Below are 13,673 nucleotides of genomic sequence, written 5' to 3'. Positions count from 1 at the left end.
CTGCTAAACCATAGTGAGCAGACAGTGGTGGAAGTAGGAGATCAGATAAGAAGCTCACACAAGGCTAAGGAGAGGGAGCATGGTGATTTGGATTGGATGTAGCAGTGGATATGCTGAGATGGCTGGATTCCAGATGGATTCTGAAGATAATGCAAAGGTAATCAGTAGGATTTATGAATGGATTGAATGCCACATGATGAGATGGATGAAATTGGATACCATTCTGGAGGAATCTAGAATGACTCTAAGCTTTTATGCCTGAGCAAAACTTTAGTTAGTGAGAAATAACTGATTGCCTACCAAAGATACACTTAAGGTGTGTCTCATAGGTGAGGTAAAGAGCAAATGTTTTAGTTGGAAAGACCATTTAAATGAAGATTATGGATTGTTTTTTCCTTCCACACAATTTACTTAATTCTTTACTTTAGTAAACATATTTCACCCGGCCAGCCAGTGTGCTCAATGGTTGAGCATGAACCGAGAGGTCCCCAGTTCAATTCTCAGTCGAGGCACATGCCCAGGTTGTGGGCTCGATCCCCGGTAGAGGTGGAGAGTGTGGGAGGCAGCCGATCAATGACATTTCTATCTCTCTATCCCTCTTCCTTCCTCTCTAAAAATCAATAAAAATTTTTAAAAATATATTTCATCTGCTTTTATAAAAATGTATTTTAGCCCTGGCTGGGTAGCTCAGTTAGTCAAAGTGTCATACTATACATCAAAAGGTTGCGGGTTTGATTCCCCATCAGGGCACATACCTAGGTTGGGGGTTCAATCCCCAGTTAGGGTGTGTACCGAGGCAACCGATCAATGTTTCTCTCTCCCATCTCTCTTCTCTCTCTCTCTCTCTTCCTCTCTCTCTTCAAAAAAAAAAAAAATCAGTGAACATATCCTTCGATGAAGATTTTTTTTTAAGTGTTTTGCTTTCAACAAGTACCTTGGAATTTCACAGCTAATACTTTTATACACTGATATCTTACAATGAAGGTAGGGGTTGTACTTAAGCTAATCAAGGGCTAGTCTTCATAATAGAAGTAGTAACAGAATTCCTTTATCAATTTGCTACTTTTGTTCTTCCTGTGGTATAATTAGCTGCAATTATGTGTGCCTGCAAACATACCTGTTAGTATTTAATAAAGCCATAACTCCCATTTAATTCAGCAGCCAGACTCCTGGCAGCCTCAACCTTTTGGAACTCAGGCATGAATTACCAAACTACACTCAGCAGCTTAAGTGATGTGTCTAAAATTAAGGTTAATGATTTAATAAGCTTAATTATTTTATTTCCTCTGGCTACCTTCCATTCTTCCCAGGTTTAACCCAATTCACTAAATGGTTGTTGAGTGCTTACTGTGTGTGGGGCACCCTGTTAGACTGCGATGAAGATTGTAAAAGGATAGCAGTGAGCAGATTACAGTTATGTATATGGAACTGGTTGTCGGGGCGGGGGGGGGGGGTGGAGTCAAGCCTATACGGGAATGGCAAAAAGAAGGAGGAAATAGGAAGATCACTAGATAGAACAAAAGGATAAAAGTCTCAGCATTTTGAATTACTAATAACACCAGACAATTAAATTGCCCCCCTCCCCCAGACTTGCCCTAGCCCAGTGGTCAGCAAACTCATTAGTCAACAGAGCGGCAAACTGCGGCTCGCGAGCCACAGTTTGCCGCCCACTCCCCTAGCCAGTTTGGCTCAGTGGATAGAGCATCGGCTTATGGACTAAAGGGTCCCGGGCTCCATTCTGATCAAGGGCACAAGCCCCAGTTGTGGGCTTGACCCCCAATAGGGGGCGTGCAGGAGGCAGCTGATCAATGATGCTCTCATCATTGATGTTTCTATCTCTCCCTCTCCCTTCCTCTCTGAAATCAATAAAAATATATTTTTAAAAAATAAATTACCCCCCAGGCTGGATTACAGACAGCACAATGCCTGAGGTTTCTCAACAATGACTTAAGTAATAAAATTACCAAAAAAAATGTAAAAATTAATTTCCTGTAACAGGAAACAATATAAAACATTTAGAAAAAGCTTAATAAAAATAATTAGCTTTTAACTTAAACGGGTCAGTTTTGGTTGTCTGAATGATGAATTAAGTGTAGACTATCTAATTTCCATAAGAATTAATAGGATATTATTATAAATGTGCCTGGAAAGTTCTATTAAGTTATATTAAGGAAGAATTTGAAAACTGAGTCTTGACTGCTCTGCTAGTCTTTGGGTCTTTTTATATTAATGAGCTATGCTGGAGATGGGCTGGGCATAGAGGGAATAATTGCTAAAATTTTATTGTTGTTATTTTGTTAACCACAGCTTAGACCTCAGTTCTTGAGTTCAGCTAAGAAAGAATTCACAGCCAAGAACTCTGGCCCATGAAGTTTAGTTAGAAAGTCACAGAGGTAGAAGACGTGGGCCAACTGGGTTGCATGGACTCAGGACACAAGTTACAGAGGCAAAGGAAGGGTCCTTGGAGCTTAGGAAAAATAAAGCAAAGATAACTAGCCTAAGGGAAGAAGAAGGGGGGAAGGCACAGCACGCTCTAGAGAGAGCATGCACTGGATTCTTGCGTTAAGGATTTTTATCTATTTTCCAAAGGCAGGGATTTTAGGGGAGGTCTCAGGAGAGGATCTCAACAGAATAGTCATTAGCTTTCCAGGTGTGTCCCTTCAGGGTCCTGGTCTCTACTGATTGGTTGGTGCTACGGTCATTAGTCATTGCATCTGATCCTGATGTCAGCTCTGGCATCTCTTCATCTGGGCTTTTCTGAGCCTAGAGCTGAAACACACTGAGGCCTAGATGCCGTCTCGAGTTTGACCAAAACCCTGTCTCTGTGGTCAACAGGCCTGAGGCCTTATCCCCAAGATTATTTGATGCTGATCATTGTCCTGGAGGCTTAATATTTAATTAAGGGAGTGGTAGTTCAAAGGCTTGTAGGGGAGTCCTGTGAGGCCATTCTCCTCTAAGGGGATCTAAACTGCATGACTAGTGACACGGTAGGGGAGGAAGGGTGACCCTGGGGGTGAGGTCCTTGCCTAGAATGGTTGTTTTTTCTAGTTCTGCTCGTTGCTAGGCACCCAGAACATTCTGCCCTGGTGACATTCCATACCTGGCCTTTTGTTGCTGTCCTGCTCAGGCCTGTCTAAATGCCTACTCTGTCACCTTCACATTCTTTTTTTTAACCTTTTTATTATGGAAAACCTTAAAGACACACTAAAGTAAACTGAATAGCATAAAGAACCTTTATGTATTCGTCACACACTGACCATCCCATTTCATCTATACCCACCCACATCCCACTCCTGCATTATTTTGAAGCATATCCAAGACAGCATAGTTTTATTTATAAATATTTTAGTATATGTCTCTAACAGATAAGAACCCAAGTTAGCCTGGCCAGCATGGCTCAGTGGTTGAGCATCGACCTATGAATCAGAAGATTCAATTTCCGGTTGGGGCATATGTCCAGGCTAGATCCCCAGCGTGGGGCTTGCAGGAGGCAGCTGATCAATGATTCTCATCATTGATGTTTCTATCTTTCTCTACCCCTTCCTTCCTCTCTGAAATCAATAAAAATTTATTTAAAAAAACCTCAAAGTTATAACTTTTTAAAGGTTTATTTGAATTAGGATTGATATCAACTCCACATAGCAATTGACTGATATGTCTCTTCGCCCCTATGTCCCCCACCCCTACAACCCTGCCCCATTGAAATTTTTTTTATTGAAATTAATTTGTTGAATACAGAAGAGTATTTGGCCTGGAGAGTTGCCCCCAGTCTGGATTTTGCTGGTTACAACGCTATGATGGCATCATTTCATGTATTTCTCTTTCCTTTCCTTTGAATTTCTTAACATTTGGTTGTTGAAACTAGAGGCTCATTCAGATTTGGGCTCAATTTCTTTGCAAGAATACTTCCTGGGGAGCAGTGTGATCCTCTAGCAGAAGGCTCTTCATGTCTACTTGTTTCTCATTTACTATGACAGCAGGTGCTGATATTCCACACCTAGATCCTTAAAACACGAGGGCTTATCCAATCAATGGCGATCGTCTGGTTCCATTATTCCTTATATGGCACTGAAACAAAGAAGATGCCTTTCATTTACTATTTGGTTACTCAGTGGTACAGTTTTTACAGGAAAATCAAATGCTTGCTTTTTTTCCTTTGTTTACCAGCTTTCACAATACTGAGTTGGCTTTAAATATATTTGCTTGGGGGAAAAAAAGAGACATATGTACTACTATTTTTAATACTTCAAACAATTAAAAAAATGTAAAAAAAAAAAAATAAAATAATAAAAAAAAATAAAAAATAAAAAATAAATATATTTGCTGTGTTTTGATCCACTGCAGTTTTTATTCTTATTGATGCTGAAATGATCCCATTTTTGGCCAGTGGGAGGCTCCTCACGTTGGCTCCTGAGCCCTCTTCGTATGACCCAAGCCATCTCTGAAAGCTTCCTTAAACTCTAATATGACAACATCTTCTAGGCACATCTCAAATATTAGTGGGAAATGGTACTTTGAGATGTATTAATCATGTCATTCTCTGATGTTTTGACATCTTGTGGAGCCTTGCTGCCTGGGAGAAGACTGCCCCTCCCAGGTTTTGCTAATTCCTAAAATAATAACTTCCCTGCCAACACACCTTTCATATGCAAGCCAACCAATCCTACCTCCAACCACCTCCTTTATCTAACTCTCACATACCAAGCCAATATTCCCACTGCCCTAAATCAACCCAGGGCCAGATAGCAGATAACTAGAACCCACCCCTATGGGCCAGAGCCCGCCGACATTATTCAGAAGATCCAGACCTAAACTATAAACCCTGCCCAGCCTTGCCTTTCCCACAAAAACACAATAAAGTATCTGCACCATGTTTCTCCTCACTCTTTCCGCTTCCTAATGAAACCTGCTGCTCCCCACCTGGCATGCTGTGGAATTCTCCTTCTCCCAGGAAATGTAGGTGATAAGTCTTCTTCTATGCATTACTTCTCCATGTCATCACTCAGTCACCTCCATAACTTAGTATCCTGTGGGTACATTTTAATGCACGAGACCACAATCTGGAGGCTAGGAATGCTCATTGCTACATGGTTGGTCATTATTTCTAGGCCTTTTTCATGGACAGAGCCAAGAAATACATTCTGAATTCAGACTGAAAGTTCTCATTCAAAATCAGGACTGTGGGAATTTTACTTGATCTCTTCTCTCTTACTTCCATATCTCCTTTCTCCCACACTGACAATCCCGGTTTTCATTTACTTTGGGAATGACAGGATGACAATGTCATAATTTGTTTTGCTTTACCATACCACAATAAACACACAACAATCTCAGAATAGCAATTCTGCCAGCAAAACTGTGATTATTTTACACAGTGCAATACTTTTATTTTGGCAGTTCCTTTGTCTCCTCAGGGTATATCCACCAGGGATATATATTTAAATGACTATTTTACAGTCACTTATAAGAGTTCCTTCTCTGGCTAGTTATCCCCAAAACTGGTTTGTTTTATTTTATATTTTATTTTTTATTTTTAGGGATGGCTTTACATTTTTTGAATGTTATTTTATAATTATGTAAACTACTTCCATGGTCAAATCTACAAATGAAGGTATGTTCAGAGAAGTCTGGCTCCCATCCCTGTCCTCATCATAAGTGTTTATATTTATAAATTAAATATCTATATTTAATATGGTTGCATACTCTAGCCACTGTTCTCTACCTTGTTTTCTTCCCTTCACAGTATATACTAGAGACCACTCTACGGCAGCATTTAGAGATACTCTTCATTCCTTTTACCTGGGTAGCTGCCAACTGTGATTGAGCACCTGGTTTACTGATGTGCCAGGCACCGTGCTAAGCGGTTTACACAGATAATCCCATTTAATCCTCAGAACAACCCAGTGAGGGTGGCACTATTGTAATTGCCATTTTACAAATGAGAAACGAAGGTTAATTAATTTATCCAAGCTCACCCAGCTGAAAAGCAGTGAATACTCTTTTGAGATAGAGGAAATGACTACCTTTTATATCTACACTAGTGGCCTGGTGCACAAAATTCATGCACATTAAAAGGGAATTAATTAGAGGAAATATTTTAATATTGCTATTTGCCCTTTCTCTATAATAGAAGTGTCCAGCCGGCCCCTCCCCCATTGGGTGACACTAAGACCCAGCCGGCCCCACCCCCACCAAGCTCGGCTCGGCAGGGAATGCAGCCTCATGTCCAGGCGCTGGGGCAGGGGGCACAGCTTCAGGGGGGCACAGCCTCAGGTCCCCCATCCCCGGCTTGGTGCCACGCAGTCTCAGGTCCCAGCTGATAGGTCCTTAAGGTGTCATGGTGTTACGGCATTATGGCGTCATGGCATGACAACCGTTTGCATATTGGCCTTTTACTATGGTGATTATCCATATTATTTTTAACCTTTAGTTAGACATAGAGCTAGAGAAACCATTTATGCCAGTTTATTAGTAGACATCAGTGTCCCAGAATACTCAGAAGCCCTGTCCGGTTTGTAAACAAGGATTCATGGAGAAGTCTCTGTGAAGCAGAGAGCTAATCGAGCAGGCACGAAATTAAAATAGACACATAAAGTAACTTGAAACCCATTTTTAAAATCTATTCTAGCCTGGCTGGTGTGCCTCAGCTGGTTGAGCATTGTCCCATGCATGGAGAGGTCCATCAGTTTGATTCCTGGTTTTCGGACTTCATCCTCATTAGAGGGCATTCAGGAGGCAGCTGATCGATGTTTCTCTCTCTCCCCCTCTCCCTTCATTTCTCTAAAATCAATGAAGACATTGGGGGGGGGAGCTATTCTATCATGTGAAAAATATACTGTGTAGACTAACTATATAAATGATATGAAAGGTAACTTGGAATCAGTGAGAAATCAAAGTAGGTGTAACATCCCAAAAGTCATTTGGGGATTATAGATTCTTTGGACACAAAAGCAGAAATGTGTCTACTGACATGCTCCATCTCTTTCTCCATTTTGTTGTTCATTGTTTGTTTGTTTTTCTCACAACAGAGTCTCTTTCTGCATCAGCTGCTGCTTGCCCCTTCCCAGGGCAGATGGACAGGTTCTAGAGAAAGGGGAATGAATGGCTGGTGGGCTGGGATGACTCCCCAAATGATATCTATCCCAAGCCTTATAATGTTTTGCGTTCTAGTTACTTATATGCTTATTTTTACCTTCTTTTTTTTTAAAGACTGTGACTTCATTTAACCTTTACTACTTTCTTACTCCAAATATAGCCACACTGGGGGTTAGGGCCTCAACATATGGATTTGGGGAGGGGACACACATACATTCCATTTATACTAGTGTGTAATGCTGATAACAGTGTAATTCCCGTTAATAAGAAATTTTGTTTTCTCTAGAAAAAGGAGGTTTACTATGCCCCAACACTCTGCAGGGAAGATCTGTGCCTGCAGCCAGATCTTCCCTTTTCAACTGTTTCAATGTCCTCATTTTCTTTTAAGAGGCAGGTGGGGAAGAGATTTTACAATACGTCACCAAGAAATCATATATATATATATATATATATATATATATATATATATGATTGATTTTTTACAGAGAGGAAGGGAGAGGGATAGTTAGAAACATCAATGAGAGAGAAACATCAATAAGCTGCCTCCTACACACCCCCTACTGGGGATGTGCCGGCAACCAAGGTACATGCCCTTGACTGGAATCGAACCCTGAGACCCTTCAGTCCGCAGGCTGACGCTCTATCCATTGAGCCAAACCGGTCAGGGCCCAAGAAATCTTTTGAGCTCTGTGAAATGTTTCCTTTTTTCTAAGTCCACTTTCAGAAATAGAAAAGTACTTGTAGCTCTCAGGAAACCCAGTGTGCAGTTCACTCTGCCCCTAGTCAGATGCTTCAGTGACCATCTGGAAGGAAAACTTCCCTGACCAGGTGAAAGCCTAAAACCCTGTGGTGCGAAAGAAACTGCCTGCCCTCACAAAAGCTGCAGCCCCCACCATACAAGTCTGGAAAGCAGAGCTGAGCACAGAAGGGATGCTCCCTGGATGTTTTGCAGAGAAATACTGCACTTCCACTGTGGCAGTCAAGTCTGAGAAGCTCTAGGCGACAAAATGGACTCCACCTTGTGGTCATACTTGAGAACTGCAGCACTGCCCTCTGGTTTACTCCCAAGAGCAGGATCACCACCCTCTGTTTCCTAGTCCTTCTCATGCCTCTAGGTCTCTTTAAAAAGAGAAGTGTACAAAGATGAAGTCTACTGCGTGCAATCTCTTGCAGGTATCTTAAACACAATTTATCTCAAACCACATATGCTCTTATTCCCTAAGTCTTTACATCTTATTCTATCAATAGTATCAGTTTTCTTTAATTGCTTTTTTTTAATTTTTAAAGAGAGGAAGGGGGAGGGAGGAAGGGAGGGAGGGGAGGAGAGAGAGAGAGAGAGATTTGTTGTTCCACTTTTTTATGCATTCATTGGTTCATTCTTATATGTGCCCTGACTAGGGATCGAAGCCACAACGTTGGTATATTGGGACAATGCTCTAACCCAGTGGTTGGCAAACTGCGGCTCGCGAGCCACATGCGGCTCTTTGGCCCCTTGAGTGTGGCTCTTCCACAAAATACCACGGCCTGGACGAGTCTATTTTGAAGAAGTGGCGTTAGAAGAAGTTTAAGTTTAAAAAATTTGGCTCTCAAAAGAAATTTCAATCGTTGTACTGTTGATATTTGGCTCTATTGACTAATGAGTTTGCCGACCACTGCTCTAACCAAATGAGCTACCCAACCGGAGCCTCTTTAATGTCTTTAAAACCACAATAGGCCAAGTGCTTTAAAAACATTTTCACATTTAATCCTCACAGTAACCTGGGAGACTGACAAATTACTATGGGCATTTCACAAATGAGTAAATCTAGGCAAATAAGCTCAGAGAGTTTCAACAACTGGCTCAGAGCTACACAGCTAATGAATTGGGAAGCGGAGATTTAAACTAGATCAACCAGATCCACAAAACAGGCTCATGCCACCAAGCCACACTTCCTCTTGGCTGATAGGTTCTCTCTCGTCTACTCTGATTTTGAAGCTGGAAATCAGCAAGGTGTTCTTGATTGCTCTCTCCTTCACCCACATGGGGAGATGGTTTACTGATATCGCTTCCTCAATGACACTGGAATTTTCGCCATTCTTTCTCCCCACTGCCATACTCTTACCGGCCCTTCCTCGTGTCTCAAATGAACTACTGCAATAGCCTCCTAACAGTTTTCCAATCTGCCCCCTCAACCCCACCCCACTGAAGAGAGGCCCTAGTTTGTTTGTTTTTTTTATAATATATTTTTATTTATTTCAGAGAGAAAGGGAGAAAGAGAGAGAGATAGAAACATCAATGATGGAAGAGAATCATTGATCGGCTGCCCCCTGTATGCCCCACACTGGGAATCGAGCCTGCAACCTGGGCATGTGCCCTGACTGGGAATTGAACCATGACCTCTTAGTTCATAGGTTGATGCTCAACCACTGAGTCATTCCAGCCAGGCAAGAGGTCCTAGTTTTGAAATACAAATCTGAAAAGGTACAACCCATCCAGAAGAGGAGATTTAGGTCATGTATCAAGAGCCTTAATAATATCTATATCCTTTCAATTTGTAATTCTACTTCTGTGAATCTACCTTCAAAAAAAAAAAAAACATACCCTGTGTATAGTATAAAAAAGGCTAAATCCACAATGATTATCAGGGCAGTATTATTGATGTAATATATTCATCCCCTACAACTTTTAAAAACCTCTACTATGGAATAAATGATCTAAATCAAGTTAATTTCAACTCCAAACCAACAGGAAATTCTGTTTCAAGTTATCCATGACCCTGGATAGACCCTGCAGTTTGGGGTCATCTTTGGTCACTGCCAAGGCCTCCACTGTCTCAGTTTACCTGATTCCCTCAGTTCCAGTAGCCCACAAGCTTACATGCCACTCTGGGGACATATGGATGGTTGACGAGGCTGGGAACCCCTCACTGTGCTTTCTGAGGTCTGGCCACCTCCCCGGGGTGCTGCCCAGGGGCCCGTGGTTGAAGGAACCTGAACTCCTTCCCCAGCCTGAGGAGGCTCAGGTTCCCCTCAGAGCCATTTCCTTGCTTCTCTACACTAAGTCATCTCAGGGGGTTAAACTTCTGAAAACAAAGCCAAAAAGGGAAGTGTTTTGCAGGCAACTTCTTCTTTCAGCTTTCCGCAAACCTCCCCTGATGGAAGTGAACACTTGAGGACAGGGGAGGAGGAAATATGGGGGTAAATACTACATTAGTATCACAAAATTACCCTATGATCAGGCAGTGTCATCAAAAACAAATGTTGGGCATGAAATATGTAGGCGGCACATAGATGCTGATGCAGAATGGACATTATACCATTTGCAAAACCTATTCACCTTTTTATGCTAGACTCAAATTTCTGAAGTTCTGGTAAAATGGCTGAAAGAATGAATGTTAATTACAGCAACTATCCTTGGCTTTTCCAGCCTTACAATCCCTTCCATGCCTATGCAATCTCTGTCCTGTCTGTAGTGAAACTGAGGATCCTTAGGACTTTAAACTTAGCTTTAAATCCCAATTCTACCAATCATATCTCTCTCTCTAATCACATGTTCATATGAAAAATAATACAATAATTAATAAATAATAAAACAAGAATAAAATCTGTTTCACATACTCACAACAGTAAACCTACTTTGGCCCACCAGTGTATACATTCCCCTTAGAAACTTACCCTTTCCCCCAGATAATCAGCAACCCCCAAGGCAGAAGGAAACAGTAGCCCAGACCTGACTAATGGCCACATGGTCCAGACCTCTGGGCCTAAAGATAACATCCTGACCTAAATTATGCTTCACTTCCTGAGCCCTAAGGTAAAATGACACCCCGGGCTGCTTTCTCATGAAACCAGACAGAGGGACCGTGAAACAGGCCCTGGAGCTGTCTGTCTTCAAGGCCTGAAGAAATGATTTCTTACCCTTACCTCATCTGCAACCAACCAGCTTCCAGCATGACCCCAAACTCCTAACTCACAGTGCCTGTATGACCTATCTGGTTGTAACCTACATGCCATCAGAGCCTTCGGGCTTTTGAGCAAGTAGCTTCCTTGTTCTCCTGGATGGTGCCATTCATCAATAAAATAGCCAGTATTTCTCCACTACCATTCTTTGTGCTTAGTGTTTGGCTCTGCTAGCACCGGTGGACGAACTCGTTCTGTTCCATAACAGTAGCTTTAGCTGTAGCTGGGCTATATGACTGACGATCTCATCTTCACCTCCAGCCCTGACTCCTGAACTTCAGCTCCGGGTCTCCAACTGACTAGAAATCAGCACCATCTGAATGTCTTGCTTTCATCTAAGTCCAAAATCAACATCATTGTCTTTACCCCAGGCAGCTTCCTCTGCGCATGTCATTTCTGCCAGTGAGACGGGTGTGTACAGGCCAAGCAAAGTTCCTTCCTCCACACTGGCCATTTTCAACCAGTGTGCCGCGATGTTTAAAACATGCAATACCTATTCAGTCAGGGCCACTGACTTCTTTTCCCTTAGACTGTCCAATAAAAAATGACAACAGCCAGCCGAAACTGGTTTGGCTCAGTGGATAGAGCATCGGCTGTGGACTGAAGGGTCCCAGGTTCGATTCCAGTCAAGGGCACGTACCTTGGTTGCGGGCACATCCCCAGTAGGGGGTGTGCAAGAGGCAGCTGAATCGATGTTTCTCTCTCATCGATGTTTCTAACTCTCTATCCCTCTCCTTTCCTCTCTGTAAAAAATCAATAAAATATATTTTAAAAAAAATGACAACAGCCAACACAACGATAGTTGTCCAGTGTGAATGAATCAAAATCATACCTATTTTTTTTGGTCAGATCAGCAAAAGGCGACTGAGGAGGAATATGATTAGAACCCAGGAGGTCTCCTCGGGCACCTCATCGCTATTGTGGAAGAGATACAAGTTAGTGAAGAGGTACTGTGCTACACCCAGGCAGGACCACCAAGGCCGACTCCTCATGAGTGAACATGTGGTTAACCCACCAGGTAAAGAATCCTGGTCAGCTTGAAGGTAAGGAGAACTGGAATGGATCGTGGAGAAGGGAAATTGTAAATACCAGTACAGATTCATTACCAGTAGTGAAAATGAAGATTGTAGCCTCTACTGGTATTTCCTTCCTTGCTGTATCATATAGAGACTTTTTAGCAATTGTCCTTTTCTTTTGTCTCCTTTCTCTTCATTATTGCATTTAAAGTATATCAGTGAGGGTGAACTTTAAGTTTTAGTCTACACTTTACAACACTGAGATAGGATGATGATGAAACTTAGAGGAAAAATGCATCATCACCTACACATTTGGACTTGGGCCAGATTCAATAACTGATGAAACTTTGAGCTGGCCTCATTTGGGAGGAAATGAGTACATTCTTATTGTTGTTGTCAGAGAGATGGTTGCATTATCTTGGATGGGAGTATTTTTATTTAAATTTGAGAGCACAAGATGAAGCATGTCTGTGGATGTTGGGCATTCCTTCGCCTAAGAGATGGACTAGAGTAGAGTTCTTTTTGGCTACCCAGCACCTGAACATCATTTGAAAGTGGGGGAAGCCCACCCCACTCTGAGACTCAGGCCCCTCCTCTCACACAAGAAGCCAATGAGTCCAGTAGAAGCCACAGCAGAAACCAGAACTCTCCTTGCCTATTACCAGCTGGAACACAGGCACATGACCTACACTAGGCCAAGGCAATGATCCTGACCAAAAACATGAATCTTGAGAGGATATTTAATATCACAGAAGAGTTGAAAAGCAATTCATGGCAACATGAAAAGTGCAGGCCTGCACTCTCATCAGAGCACTTGAGCAGCATGGCTTTCGCTGATCATCGCTGCCTGGCCTTCCTGGGTTTCTCCCATTTCCGGATCTGGTTCTCCAGCTCTTCTAGTATAAGGACTAAAAACATACACAGCCCCAGGCTTACTTTGCCAAGCTTAGAGACACCGAAGGAAAAGAATGAGCCTCTCTCTCCCAGCCTCCTCTCTGAAATCCCAGACAAGGGTTCAGACCACCTCAGGTTGGGTCACATCTATGAGGACTAGAAGAGGGGACGAGAGTTGGCCAGGCCTGGGCTTCATGCCTCCCTTTCTCCGCACCCTTCCTTGTCTTGGGAGGCCCTTAAGAACCATCTGATCCAGGGGAGTTTAGGCAATTCCTCAAAGAAAAATTACTTATCAGGATAAAACAAAAGATGCTTACAACACAAAATCACAGAATGTCAGAGCTGAAAAGACCCACAGGAGTCATCCACCCAATCCCCTCTTACAGATGAGGACACCATGCGGAGTAGAAAATGAAACAGGCCACAGGGAAGGTACTCATCGTGTGCTGCAGAGTTCCAAGGAGGGAGAGTGCACATCTGATTGAGATCAGGGTGGGCCTGATGAAGGTGGTGGGATTTGACACACAGCCGGTCAGGACTGTGCTGGGTCTTCTGCTAACTTCAGAATCACTTTTCTGCTCATAGTCTGCTTATGTCAGATTCATTCAGCCTTGAAACCTCCCCTGCCCCTCAAGTTCCCTTCAGTTGGATTTGGTACCCTGGTTTTCCACTTGACCTGTTCTCTTTACAGCTGTATATTCAGAGAAGACCAAGATCACAAACACAAAT

Source organism: Plecotus auritus, assembly GCF_963455305.1.
Source record: "Plecotus auritus genome assembly, chromosome: 8".
Taxonomy (NCBI): domain Eukaryota; kingdom Metazoa; phylum Chordata; class Mammalia; order Chiroptera; family Vespertilionidae; genus Plecotus; species Plecotus auritus.
This window is presented reverse-complemented; position numbering follows the sequence as displayed.